The following is a 15,195-nucleotide window of genomic DNA, read 5'->3' as shown; positions in this document are numbered from 1 at the left end:
TTGTGATTCGTTCTTATGTCTACGATCGTCATCATCATCATGCTGCTGGGATGCTTCTGGATATTTGAGTGTGGGATGGGGAATGGGGTGCCCCTGCTGTTCGGCCGATGGGTAGCGGTAGCGCCAGTCCCCAAGCCTCTCTTCTTCGAGCCTCAGTGCTCTGTTCTCAGTTCAGTTCTTCGACATAAAGGCCCGATAATAATGATGTTGTTCTTGTTCTTTCGGTGCTTCTGCTGTTGCCGTTGCTGCTGTGAAATCCTCTGTTTGGAGTTTGAATTGTGTGTAATTTGTTTGCTACTCGGCTACCGCGCTCCGCGGCTACTGTATTCTCCAGTCCCAGTCGCCAGCCTCCAACTTGAGCTTCGGTTCAGATACGATCCAATCCCGAGTGCCTGGCTTCTGCCTGAGCATCTCCACACGATCACTGGATCCATCTTTGAGACGGAGATGGAGATGGAGAGAGAGAGGGAGAGGGCGCTCCTCTTTTCTGCTCTTTGTTTGTTGTAAGCCGCGCGACATCGTCTTCTGCTCTGGCCTTCTGGTCGGTCTTTGAGATCCGATCAGCATCAGAATCGTACTCGTGTTTATCTCTCGCTGGAACTTCCTTTTGGGGGGAATTTTCTTTTCGTTACGCCTAATTATCGATATTCATATGGGTTTATTCGATTAAATGGAAATTGACTTCTTTCAAAGTGGGCTAAAACGAAAGAGATTGTTGGGGGTTTTTTTTTTCATGGATCTTAATTTAATAAAAACTCTTCTTTGAGATAATTGAAAGTTGATTGAAATTGCTTGGAAGATTGTTTCTGGAGTAATTCTTATGGGAATCATTAGATCTTGAAGCTTTGGCATAGAGCTGGCTCTCAAGTATGGTTTGAGGTATATATGGTAGGTTTATAGATAGGCAGGGGACATTTAAAGGCCTTATGGAATGGCAAAACTAAAGAAAAGTGTGTCTTAAAAGTCTAAGAATCTGTTCTGAGTGGATTTTCATGGTCTTAAAGGGGTGCTCAATGTTTCCGATCTTAAGTATCTTTTTGGAGAGTTACAAATCTTTGGAAAAGGTTTAAAATATCTTTCAAAAGGCTTTTCTTATACATTTTCGATTAGATAGGTAGTCTAGGTAGTCATAAAAGTATCTTAGGTGTCATCGAACCATCATCGAACTAGAATTTATTTCATTTTTATCAAAAGATCGAAACGGAAGTTCGTTTCTCTTTCCATTTTAATCTCAATTTTAGATTAGCACTTTAACCGTTTTCATCTGTATCTTTTACCTTAAAGGTGTGTGTCTTTTACATCCCATTTGTGTATCTTTTACTCCCAATTTGTATATCTCTTACACCCAATGTACCTGTATTTTTTACTCCCAGCATCTGTATCTTTAGCTATCACTTTATGGTGTGCATGTGTATCTTTTTGCCAAAAATTAGCTTAAAAATCGCTCTTGAGAATATATTCGATCATAGATCAAACTGTATTCCGATTCTCAGCAAACCGCTACCGTTAGCCATCTTCCGTTTGGTTCCATTTATCTTTGGGATTGCCATTTGTGGGTTGAATGATCTTTCGCATCGATCCCCTGGGCCATTTCCCATTGATATCCCGAGTGTGGATATCTTTCGTGGGCATGATTTATGCATAATCTCTGTGAATGAATTGATAATGTAAATATTGTGTTAAATATTAAACCGAACTTCCCATAGCAATTAAAAGGCAATTAATGACGAGATCGCTTGTGGATCTCAGGCCGGCCCCTCATATGATTATAATCGAAGCAGAGAGGCACACAAATAGAGAACGAACTAGTTTTTGGCTTCTGCCAGATCGAGTTTTGAGCTGGAGATGGAGTCTGCTTTGGAGTTCCAGTTCCCATTCATTGATTACACAAACAAATTGATAATTAATAACTTTAGATACATCGATCGAGAGGGGAAACCCGTTTGGCCCGGAAACATATCCTGTGTCCATTAACTGTTTTCTTGCTGCTTGACAAACTTCCGCAAATGGGGGGAAAAAAAGCCATGCAGCAGCTTCCTTTTGCCGCTGCACTCTGCGGATGCTGCAAATAGGTTGGACCTGTGACTGTGCCCCACCGAATCCGAAGCACTTGGGGCCTGGCTGCCTGGCTGCCTGGCTGCCCGGCTGCCTGCCTGCTGGCTGCAGTTTTCTAAGCTGATTTGAATGTCAGATATAGATATATATATTGTTGTATGCTGTCTATGTTGGCCAGGCAGCAACTTTCGCATTTCATTTGGCACGAGAGCGGGATCAGCATCGGTATCGGGATCCCTCCTGAGCCACTAGCCACCACATCATTCACTTGACTTCATTCGACTTGGACTCCACTCTGCTGCTGTTGCTGCTGCGAAATATCTGGCCAGTTGATCAGCAGGCAGCATCCCAGCCCCACCAACTCCCAGCTACAACTACAACTACAGCACAGACTTTAGATACAGCTACAACTCCTGCTTCAGATACAACTACAGCTACAGATTCAGACCCCAATCCTCCAGCTCCTTTGCTTGCAACTTGCCAGCCTCCTAAAACCAAAAAGAAAAAGTTGCATGCGTCTATTTTCTGCAGTTTGTTGGGGGGAATACTCTTCAACCACGAGGCGGAGTGATTTTTTTAGACAGGTTGGAGAGGCCTTTAAAAGGATATCTGAGTGGAGGATAAGGATTATAATCCAAGTTTACTTTTAGAGATTTATATAGGAAATTATATATTTTTCAAATATGAAAAAATGTTTCCATAAGCGAAAGGACACATTAGTTTCGAGGACCATGAAGAGGTACCTTTCCCCTCGAGCGTTTTGGGAAATATTGAAATGGTTTTTTAAAGATATTCCTAGAATTTTGCATATTTCCATTAGTTTAGAAGTCATTTCATTCCCTAAAACAACTGTTTCACTATTTCAAATGATGCCCATGGCTTTTTCCTTTAAAGAGCATTCAACATTCGTTGTATTCTGCAAGTGCTGAGGAAATTTGTTGCGTTTGTTTTTAGTTTTTTCTCACATTGACCGGATGAGCAGCTGCTGGGGAGATCTGTGGAACTGGGGATCAGGTGAGGATGAATATAATAACATAAACCCCAATATCAACAACGGGCAGTGGCAGTGGCAGCAGCGATCGATGAAACCAGTTTTCCATTGAGAAAACCGCGAATACGAATACTCGTACAGGCAGCCACTGGGGGCCACTACATGAATTAATCACTTCGTTTGTAGTGGACCGAATGGGGCAGAGCAGAGACCCACAGATCGGAGCTGAAGCAGCAGGCGGCGGGTGGCTGAATGGATCGATGGATCGACGGGCTGGGTGTGCGGATGTGTGCAAGTTTTCCAGATCAACTCTCATGGATGGATACCGTACGAGTATGGGTGTTTTTATGAATGAAATGATCGACAGCTGAATTGCAAAAGCGTTAAACAACGAAACAAATCTCGACGGCAGCCAGCACCAGTGGCAGATCCAACAGGTCGTCTCTCCCATCACCCATCACCCATCTCTCATCCATGATGATGATCATCCGATGGCCGATGGAAATCTAATTTCTCTTAATTATATTGCCAGCTCTTGGCTAGATCTTGTAGACTTAATGAGTGCTTGATTAAAAATATGTCTGTTCATTCGCTGGGTTGCTCAATGGCCCAAAGATTTATGGGATATTTTCTATATGTATATACTTATGTGATATTTCCTTCAGGTTTTTGGCAAAGATCATGATGGGAGTTCATCCATTGGGCAGGCAATTAATCAATCAATCAATCTGTCAGTCAACCAGTCATTGAATTCTATATTACACTTGTTCATCCATCGATTGACTCGTTGTTACTGATAATTCGATTATCGTTTGGGGGTCGTGATTTTGTAATGATTGAAAGGGGAATGGAAAAGCGTGTTTTTTGAAGATGGAAGAGAGATGGAAGGAGTCTCTTCTGGACTAAGTCACACTGGAATAGAGAGCCGAAGAAATCAAGAAAGAGTATTACTGGGAGAGAGCAGGCGCTGGAGAGGTAGTGCGCTGTCTTGGAGGCTTCTTCTGGCTGGACTTCATTGCTAAGTCACACTGGGAGAGAGATTTTGGACTGGAGACTTTGTTTGTTTAATTCTGGCTATAATAATGATCCGATTTCAATCAGATTTGGTAGTGCGATAGATACTATAATGTTTCTTAGAAGAAGAAACTGAACGTTTTTTGCATACGAATCCCAAGTAATATTATTTCATGATTAATTTCCATATAACACCTTTTTCTCTTTATCTTTTCCAACGTCTTTATTCCTTCAAATTCCTTAAATCATATCATATCTTAAATGATCTTTAGTTTATCGAATCCCACTTCACAGGGAACTAAACTTTACGATCGTTTCAGATCTACAGTCACTTCGGTCGGGGTCGGTCGGTCATTTCCTTTCATAAAGCGGCTCGGCCTTTCGTTTGAGGATAGTTTATGGATATACATAGATTATATCGAGGCGATATTTATAGAATCACAATCTGAACATGAACGCTGATTGCACTTCAAACAGCGTTGCCAAAGTGTCTGTTTGATATCAGACATTCGTACGGCATACGGCAGCCTTCCGTTGTACCGAGTGCCACTTTATTCACACCTTTCATGAATGTATCTCTGCGTCTCTATAAAGATATAGAGATAGGTGTGGGGGGAGGGAGAACGCACACACAACAAGTGCAATGGCAACAAACATTGGTTCTTTGATCTATAGAATCCCCATCTACCACATGCCACATGCCACATGCCACACACCCCCCCCCGTGGATACAACTCATAATTTGTGAAACAGATCTCTAGAGATCTCAGATCTAGAAAGCAGGAAGAACATACCATATATGATTTTAGATAGGAGGGGATTTGGAACCATCATAAACATTGATTTTTGTGTGATATTATTTCCACTAAATTCACTCATTGTTTTTCCTTTATTTTGTCGTTTGATGTTTTGTTTCGTACCAAAAAACGCTAAATAAACAGAATTTATTCCAACGAAAAAAATATGGTACATATATTAATCGGGGGATCTATACACTATATTTTTTAGCATTATATTTTTGTTGTTTGTTTGTAAACATTTCGACAAAGTTCCGTTCTGAAGTTGCATGGAAATGCCGCTCTGTCTGTTTCTGTCGGTGTCTCATCTAATTTGTATCGCTGTATCTGTTGGAACCGTTTGTATCTCTGCGAATGTATCTGTATCTGTGTCGGTCTCTCTGTTTGTGTTCTTTAATGTTTCGGTGGGCCTTGTTTTTCTTGCTTGAAACAAAATACCCATAAAAAATTTAAAAAACATCGACGTTTTTTTAATGTTTGATGCGTGCAAAGCACAATAGAGGGGTATATTGTCTTCGTGCGGCAAATTGTTGGATGTGACGGTAAAGAGAAGCTGAAGATTAAGATATGAGTCGATCTATGGTATAAGAACTTTTAGATCTCATTTGTTTAAAAAGAATATTATCCCCCAGATCAAATCATTTAGTACAGGTACAGCCATATATGTAAATTTATTATCCACCTATTTATTAAGAATTATTAATATCGGATAATTATTACAGTAGTTTTTTCAATCTTTGAGATATGAAGATGATACATGGTATAACTATTGCGATAACTATTATCTACTTATGCACCAAAAATCATGAAAATCGTATGAATATTATTCAGATAAAAAGGTGTCTTGGGTACAATCTTTGGGATATTACTATGAGTTAATTACTATTGGTAGAGTTATGTCGATAACTATTACCCACCTATTCACCAAAAATTACTAAAAACGGAAATGTATTACAAGCTGTTCAGAGAAATCTATGATACCATATAATTTGTGACATATCAAGATGATATTTGGTTAAACTATTACGATAAGTACTACGTAGTTGTGTACCAAAAATCATCGAAATCGTTTACATTTTACAACCAATATCCAATAAACCCATCTAAACCCTGTTTAAGAGGTATTCTTTGGTCATACCATTCGATTCTTCGATTGCGTTTCCATGTGGCATATTAAAAATGAATTTATTTGCTTTTTCGCCGCGAAGTCAATTTACCGAGGGGTTGGGGGAGAGTGTCCGAGAGAATATCTGGGACAGAGAGACGATTGATCTCAGTTCCGTTTTGGCATTGTCTTGGCATCACCTTCTAACTCTTTCACACACTCTCTTACTGCTCCTCTCTCTCTCTCTATCTCTCTCTGTCAGTCTCTCTCTCTCTCTCTCCTTTTCCATGTGAGAGTTTTCGTTTGATCATCAATTTTATGAGGCAGCAGAATTGTTGTTGGGGGATTTCCACCGATTGACTTTTCGGGCGGCCTCTGTCTATATAAATTTTGGTATTCTTCCCCCGTTGATCGTTTGCTAAATAAACATTTTTACTGAATCCATGGATCGTTGTTTTTTGTTCGGTTGTTTTTGTTTTTGTGTGGGGAAACAGCAAACCGTTTCTCACTTTTTTTTGGTGGCATATATTTTTTTTATGTTTTGTATTTTGCTGGAAATTTTTCAAGTTCTTGGAACTTACATTTTACATAAAAGAAGCTTCCAAAAAATTCGTAGAATATTTGAGAAATTCAGAAATATTATCAGCACAAAAATATTACATATCGTATGAACCGTTTTGGTCTTGACTTTTGGTTTCCGAATCTCCACTTCGTTGATTCAATTTAGTCGCCGCGCACGCATATGAGTATAAACTATGAATGCTCTGAATAAATCATTGTGAATAAATGCAATTAGACAGAGAGTCTCTGTGTGTCTGTATGTCTGTGGTCCCTCCCACCATCCAATTTAGAGAACAATTAAAAGATTAAAGAGGGAATCAACGAAGGAATCTTCTGCGCATGCGTACAGCTCTCTGTCCCCCAAAGGGAATTGTGAATCGACAAAGATTTTTGTCACTAATTGAAAGAAATGAAAATTGAAATTGAAAGAAAAAACCAAATTAAAGGCAAAAAAGACAGACGAGACCAGAGAACCACTCGGGGACACACAGCAGACAAGCCCTAGCCATTGATGACAGCAATAGTTTTCCTAGAATTTGACTTTATCTACAAGTATTCCAAGAGTCTAAGGAATGCAAAAACTATACATACTCGTACTCGTATATATTTATAGGTTGGTCAAGCAGTCTAGACAGCGGGCTGCCTTTGTTATCAGACGGTTCTTCATTACGAGGTCTACCTGTCCACTCAACCGACCGACCTGGTGATGACTCAAGGGCCATTCCCCATATCCAGATCCCAATTGCAGGTCGGGTCCCCCTTCAAAAATCACCGACTGGCTGGAATTATTGAAGGGGGAGACAAGATCTCTCTTTGGGGAATATTTTAATGCCAAAAAGCACAGAAAACGAACCAAAAAGAAGGCAGAGACGAAGGCAAACGAAATCCCCAAAAAGAAGAGCGAAATTTTTCGTTGATTTTTCCCACGCCAGAGACGCCAAGAAAAAAGGAGAGAAGTCCTTGATCTAAAGATCTATAGAGGGGTATAGAGAGTGGTAAAAAGATCACTAAAGAGGGGTATAGAGAGGGGGTTAAAAGATCACTAAAGAGGGGGTTAAGGAGGGGCCACAACGATCACTCAAGAGGCGTATAGAGCGGCCATCAAAGGCCGTCTACAAGTCGCTTATGACCCATCCTGGGGGCAGGGTATTTAGTACCAAAACATCTTTAGATGATCCTTTTTCTTGGGCACAAAACTTTGGGAGGATCATTAGCAGGTAAAAGCTGCTCCAGCAGGACTCTCCAGAACTCCCATTGTCCTCCTCTACAAGTGTCCGTGTGTCTCTGTCTGTGTCTGTGTTTGGGTATCTGTGTAATTTGAGTCTTTTCTCAATATTGGAATCTGTCAAAATAACAAAAACAGAACAAACTACAACACAATTCAAGTTCAAGTGCGTGGGAATATTATTTTCCGCGAATTTCGTGTGTCCTTCATTGAATCGAGGACTGTGGGGATCTGTGTATCTCTCTCTCTCTCTCTCTCTCACAGGGTAGCTTAGCTTACTGTTTCGCACTCTGTATCTCTTTCTCTCTCTCTTACGGAGTAGCTTAGCATTAACTTTAAGCATTTCAGATATAATGAGGCGACCTTTTGGGAATTATGTTATGATTTTGTTTGATCTTTAAAAACTTCACTAAGACAATGTATCTAAACTAATAAAAGTATCTTTCTTGAATGTAGACAGCTGATTAATCATTTCATACGCCTACAAAATATCACAAAATATCTCAAATGATGATTCTTTTTATTAAAATTTCTGGCATATTTATTCATTCCCTGCATTCTCCCTACCTCTCTCAAGACCCTCAGCCTTAATTCCCCCCATAATTCCATAAGTAATCCCTTAAATATCAGCACTTTTATGATCCCATTTGATCTTCATTCATCAATACCGTACCGTACCGACACTCCATTCAATCGCATACATCATCCACCACTTTTACGAGTATAATTTGCTAAATAAATATTCCCATAATTATGGAACACACCTGAGGTGCAACACTTTTCATGTCCGATGTCGATGGGCGGATGATGGCAGGCAGGAGATGGGATGGATGGAGGGAGGACTTGGCAGTGCTCCCTACCTATGTCAGAAATTGGGCAATTAATTTACTTTTCCTCAGAGAAATAGAGAGAAAGACAGAGAGAGAGATGGAGAGAGAGGGAGAGAGAGGGACAGTCACACATCAAATTGGGTTCGATCGTTTTGCACCCTGTTGCAGCAAACAGCAGCAGCAGCAGCATCGAGTGGAGCGAAGAGACCTGAGACCTGTGCACCTTCCACTGCTGCCACTGCCACTGCCACTGCCACTGCATCTCGAATCTCAGCTGCAGCATGCAACGCACTCACACACATACACACACACACACACACAGTTTAAGTGTTGAGTGTGTAATTTTATATTTCCGGTGTAGTATCGTAAGTTTTTTTTTTTTTCGTACGACAACTCCTCGGCAACGGCTGGAGGAGGCGCGGGGAGTAGTCGCGGGAGTCGTGTGGCCAGGGTCGCTTCGTCGCATCTTTTGGATGCCACTGCCACTGCCTTTTCCCCTTCTTTTACACTTGCTTCTCTCTCGAAACCCCCTTCCTCTCTCTTTATCTTTCTCTCTCTCTCTCTCTCTCTCTGTCTTTATCTTTCTCCTGCTCTCTACTTTTGCTGGTTCAGCTGCAAAATGTGCAACACGAAGAGAACCTCTTCGATTGAGGGGTATTTGTAGAGTAAATGGGTGTACCCATGGCAAATATCTTGTGGTAGAAGATATACCTTCAGAGATATAGAGCTCTGCTTGAGTATGATCTTGTATAAAGATATGCTCTATATACCTAACAGAAATCATCTCTTTCTTTCAAGCAAAAACTTGTCTTACTATTTATATTGTCTTTCGTTTTACATTTTAAGACTTAACTCCACTTATTCCATCAATAAATACCCCAATTATGGGGTATCCTTTAGTCTTGAACCAAAACCCTGATCTTTTGCCTTGTTTCCTCTTCATTTTCCTTTAGTTTCTTGTCTTTTTTTTACGTTTCTCGAACGACGTCGTCGACAAACACACAACTCACACAATTCCTGCAATTATTTTTATATCGAAAACTCCCCTCATCGCCCAGCCCAGACCCCAGACCCCATGCCTCGTACTCCATGCCTCATGTGCCCCAACCAACTCCCGGGGATAGCCTCCTGTCATGCATACATATTTATTTATACTCGAATGTGTATTTTGTCGTAATTTGGCTGAACATTATTTGATTTATTTGCATTCAATATAATTTCCAGTTCCACTCGTCAATCCGTCTGTCTTTCCTTTCTGTCTCTCGTTTTTTTTTTACAATTTTTATCCAGAATTTTAGAATTTCTGCTTCTTTCTTTGCGCTTTTTTTTATAGGTGATATTACGAAAATAAATATCTAGAAAAGTGTATATATGGGTGTTCCTAGAAATGTCATCAATGCACAAGGAAATCGAAGGCTAATCGAAGGGAAATTTAGATTTTCAAATACTCTACAATTTATAAAAATCTTCAGCAGGGAATATATGTATATAGAAATTTTTGTGTAGATTTTGGAGGAAGTAAAAGAAGAATATTATTTCAAATTTTAATGGAATTTTAAGGAGAATTTCCCATGAAATCTTGGACGAATTTTTAATGCAGTATTATATAGAATTTGAATTTAGAAGAATTTTAGTAGAATTTTAAAGATTATTTAAATTTTGTATTTAAATTTAAAAAACAGGTTTTTATTTAATTTTAAAAGAGTTTTTGAGGAAATTTTGAGACAAAAATAATGTAAATTTTTCACAGAATTTTAGAAGCCATTTATTTTGATACTTTTAAAGAAAATTTGAGGCGAATTTTAGTGGAAATAATTGAAAAAGTTTAGGAGATTTTCAGGACAATTTTCGATGAATTTCAGGGGAAATTTTAACAGGATTTTGATATAAAATTGAAGAGAGTTTTGGTATAATAATAATATGTTAATTGTAGAGGACATTTTTGAAGGGTATTTAAAAGTGTTCATCCAATTCGTTCAAGCATTTCCAGTATTCGTTTCTCTTTTTTTTTTTCAACTAAGTTGACAACCTTTTCCAAGAACTTGTCATGACATTTTTCTTCTGTTTGAATTTGTACGAGTATTTATTTAAAATCCACTGATGACGCGCCCTTTTTTTATTGACTTAATTTACGTTTTAAGCAGCGTTTATATCAAAGAATCTGACAACTAAATACATATAGATGTCTGGCTATCGGTTTGAAAACTCCAATCAAATTAGTTGCCTCGTCTGGCCCCAAGGCGTGGCAGGAATTGTTTTATAGATGAACGCATGTCAAAGGACGTTCGAGAGAGGAGGCAGGCTAGAAGTACAGCTATTGATTGCACTATATATTTTGCACATAATTACCCCAGACACCAGACATCATCTCTGATTGTATCTTGTATCTGTGTACCCCACAATGCAATGCCCAGGGAGTGCTTGATCTCTCTCCGAAGTTGCAGACTGGTGGCTCTGAAGTTGGTAATGAAATATCTAACGACCGGAAGTCAATGGCAAATACTTTTGCTCCCTGCTCCCCGCTCCCTGTTGCTGGCTTTGTGGCAGAGAGTTTTCCACAGAGTTTGCTGCTGTTTGCCCTTTGGTTATTTGCTAATTTTCCCTCCTTTGCAGCACGTTGACAGCAGAAAACGCTCTCCCTGTCTCCACCTTTGAAAATGGTGTTTGATTCGATTTCACAATCAGTTTTCTTCGATTCGTTCCGGTTATCACGGTTATCAGAACACAACAGGAAACGGAAATAGGACTTTTATTGAACAGCACATACCATTCCACTCCACTCGAAACCCGTTTATGAATGAATTTTTGAGCAAAAAAAAAAAAAATTTGCTTTTATTCGCACACAGAACCTTTGCCGACGTCCGGATACCTGAGAATAGAACTTCTGGCCATAGATAACACTTATCAGACAGGCCCTGGCCTGATAAGAGCCTCGCACCACAATCAGTTTTCAGTTCCAACCTGCACTAATAAATTTGCGCGTGTTCTTCAACTCAACGCGAAGCGATGTTATGCGGGGAATTCTTGGAATTGCGATAAAGGTCACATAGAGAAAAAGAGCGTGCTCTACATAGAATATTACTCACTTTAGCGGCGTATGATTAGAGGTCTGCTAATCATATGGCAATCCCTTTGTACGAAGGCGTAGGCGAGAGATCTACAGTCCAGCAACATCTGTGGGAAGAGATTCCTTCTCGCACAAAAAGTGGTCTACGTGACTTTTGTGGCGTATGCAAAGCTGAGTGACTGTTTAACTGGTCCATTGATAAGGATATTTGTATTATTGGGATTATAAAAAGGTCAAATCTAAACCGGCATAGCCGTCGTTGTTCATGGAGCGCTTCAAGTGGGGGATTTCCCCTATTTATGCTTTGGAAAGATGATGAAAAAACACGGAAGTTAAATATGTATGTTGAGTACTGTTCCAGGAACTAGGGAATATCAGGGCGGGCTATTTATCCTAAATAAGGTATCGATTATAGCTATATAAAAAAAATAGATAGAACATAATAATGAGAATAAGGGAAAACGGAGCAAACATAATTCCTGTTTGGTAGACAACGACAATGCTAATCGATTACGATTATTAAGACTTAGAATCGTTTATAGAAATTAGCATCGATCTCCTGAAAGGTTCAAACCTTACACAAGTGTAACTTGGATCTTAAAATTGCAGAATAGAGATCATTAAATGTTAAATAAAGTACCAATCCTCCACATGCAAACCCCACTCACGGAATCCAGCCAAGAAATCTCAGTCAGAAGCCCAGCCCACCGTGACCATCCATCTCTTCCAGTAAGAGGACAGACAGACTGAGGGACGGACACCCCATGGTCAGCATGATTGACCCATTTAAAGATCTCTGACTGCAAAAAAAAAAAAACCAACCAACTATCGTAAAGAAGATCATCAGATGAGGAGTGAACAATGAACACCTCATATGATTACGAGTACTCTCTTGTACCAACCGCAGCGTTTCTTCAGTCGAACGGGAGGAGGATCCTCTCCTGCCTTTCTGGGCATTAGCACCCCAAGTGGCCCTCACTCTGTGGGCCATGTGTGTGGCCCATGGCTAGGGTCTGGGTACCGTGTTCTCTCATAATGAATTTTGAACACGCACAGACGTTTTGTAATTTCGAGCTGTAAGTACGCCTGCGTTTTGAAGTGCTCGAAGACGAAGACGTCTACGACTACAAGTCATACTCGTATTAATTGTGATAGTACTTTTTATAGTACATGCACATACCCTATACAATGTACAGCGGCGAGGCCACCTTGGTATATCCACTTCTACACACTCGTACTCGTCGTTCAGGTAATATCTCAAAGATAAAAGTTGTACTCGGTAAAGCTGGGAAGGGTTTCATTCCACCTCTCCTCCCTGCATTTGTCGCCAATTATGCGGTTTTGTGATAATGACCAAATGATCTCTCTCTCTTCGTCTCTCTCTCTGTGTCTCGTCCGTCTGTCCCGCCGTCGCCTCACGTAATTTCAATTCATTCATAGATGTTCGTTTTGTTTCGTTTTGGCCTTTCGTATCGTTTTTCATTCATAAATATACCTGGTACTCGTGCACCGTACGCGTACACTCCGTACACTCCGTACCGCATACCTCGTACCTGGTGTAGCCATCATAATAGCTTTATCTGATGTCTACACTGGAAATAGTTAGATAAATTTATACTTTGAAATCATTTAAAAGTGTAGACGTCGAGGGTTAAACGAAATTGACCTGCGGATGTGAATTAGTTTTTCTCAGTGTATCTCTCCAGCTGCTGCTGCTTCTTCCTCTATTCTTACTTCTTTTCCTTATGCACGCACACATGGATATGGCGCATACTTGTGTAATTGAAGCGAGGCGGCGGCTCGGCCCCCGCTTATCCACACGCTCCGGCTCAGCCACTCTTCTACTCCAACTCCAGCTCCACCTCCCGCACCCACCCGGGCTATCCATCGGCCTCTCGCCATCCCACTCGCTCTACCTTTATCGCCTTGCATTTCAATGTTCGATACATCGAACGGAAGCAGCGGAAGCAGCCGACGTCGACGTTGAAAGCGATCATTGTTGTTGGTGCCGGAGTTTGCTGCCTATTCTCCTCCTAATTCTGCTTCTGCCTGCTTCTGCTGCTTCTTTTTCTTCTGCCAGCGTATCGGTGGCTTTTTGTTATCTTCGTTGCTGTTGTTGTTTTTGGAGTTTTTGACGCAACGAAAACCGAAGCCGCCCGAGGCTCTCTTCCATTACCTTACCTCTGCCGGTGCCGGTGCTGCTGCCTGCTGTCTCTGCTGCTGCTACTTCCTCTGCCTGCTGCTGCTGCTGCCGCCTTGGACTGCCTACTTCTTTCTCTCCTTCTGGTGTCTTCCAATATTTTGTTGTTTTCTTTGTTGTTTTTGTTCTTGTCAATTTGTCTAGAGTTTTTGTTCAAAAGAAGCGAATGCGCGTGCGAGGCAACAAGAGAAATTCATTCATAAATTGCTTGTCTGTTGATCATGTGTTGTTGTTAGAGGGAGAACGAGACTACCAGTGTGTGTTCGAGGGAGAAAGGGAGAGTAGAGTACGAGTATATGACGTGTATATGAGAGAGTGTCGGGTGGGGCGGGGGAAACCTGAGTAGATTTGCCATATGTGTGTGGGGTGACGAGGAGTGGGGGTTCAATCTGGTTAAAAAATTAAGGAACAAGATATGGACAAGAAGAACATGGAATAAGAGCAGAAAAGAAGAGGAATAAGGTAAAACAGGAGAAGAGAAGGCATGGCAGGTTTGAAAGAAAAAATAGGAAAAAGGAGGAATAAATATGCGAAGAATGAAAGGCAAGTGCTTCCTTACCTTTCTTCGACTTTCTTCAGTGATTCCTCCTCTACACTCGATGCAATTCCTTTTCGCATGTGCGTTTTCTCCCTTTTCCTTTATTTTTTGCTGCCCCGCACCTGTTACACGCAGGGCATGCCATTGGTGAGGGTGTTTCTGCCAGGGGTCCCATCGTCACCTGTTGCCTCAGCGACTGGAATCCCATTACCAAAAATACAGCAACAACAAAAAACACTGCTTGCCTTTGGCGCTGCTGCTTGTATTTGTGTTTGCTTTTAGTTTTTTGCTTTGTTTTTTTAGTGTGTGTTTTTTTCTAGCTGCCTTCTACCTCTTCTCTCTCCCTCCCTCTTCCGCTCTTGTTGTTTTACGAGATGTTGCCTTTGTTGTTGCTGTTGCTGCTGCTGCTGCTGCTGTCCCGATGATGGCCGTTTCCGTTCCAAACACACACGCTCTCTCTCTCTCGCTTCCTCTCTCTCTCTCTGTGTGGTTACGCTCTGCATTCGTTTCGTTTCGTTTTATGAATGAATTCCATTCGTTTCGCCTGTCCCCGCCGCCTGAGATTTATGTGCGGAGAGAGAATCATTTCAGTTCCACTTGTTGCTTGAGCTCTCTTTGCATGCGCTCTCTCCAGCTGGCTCTCTCGCTCTGTCGCCTGCTATCTCTGTCCCCCTCTGACGCTGGTTCCATTCTGGCGTCGCTAGGGATATGCAGCGACGGACACGATCGTTTCGTTTCAGTTTCACAAATCCAGCCAAATCCGAAAGATACAACAGAGACCCAGAGATACACAGAATTACAAAATTATACTA

General features: G+C 41.0%; 1 protein-coding gene across 1 annotated transcript in view; it reads left to right on the top strand.

The window, feature by feature from the left end:
* LOC6588216 (ETS-like protein pointed) overlaps positions 1-15,195 on the top strand; it is a 70,130-nt gene that overhangs the window by 26,273 nt on the left and 28,662 nt on the right. The gene's annotated exons all lie outside the window — the stretch shown is intronic.

Source organism: Drosophila persimilis, unplaced genomic scaffold, assembly GCF_003286085.1.
Source record: "Drosophila persimilis strain 14011-0111.01,24,50 unplaced genomic scaffold, DperRS2 tig00000000-arrow-pilon, whole genome shotgun sequence".
In the NCBI taxonomy this organism is placed as follows: Eukaryota; Metazoa; Arthropoda; class Insecta; order Diptera; family Drosophilidae; genus Drosophila; species Drosophila persimilis.
This window is presented reverse-complemented; position numbering and strand designations above follow the sequence as displayed.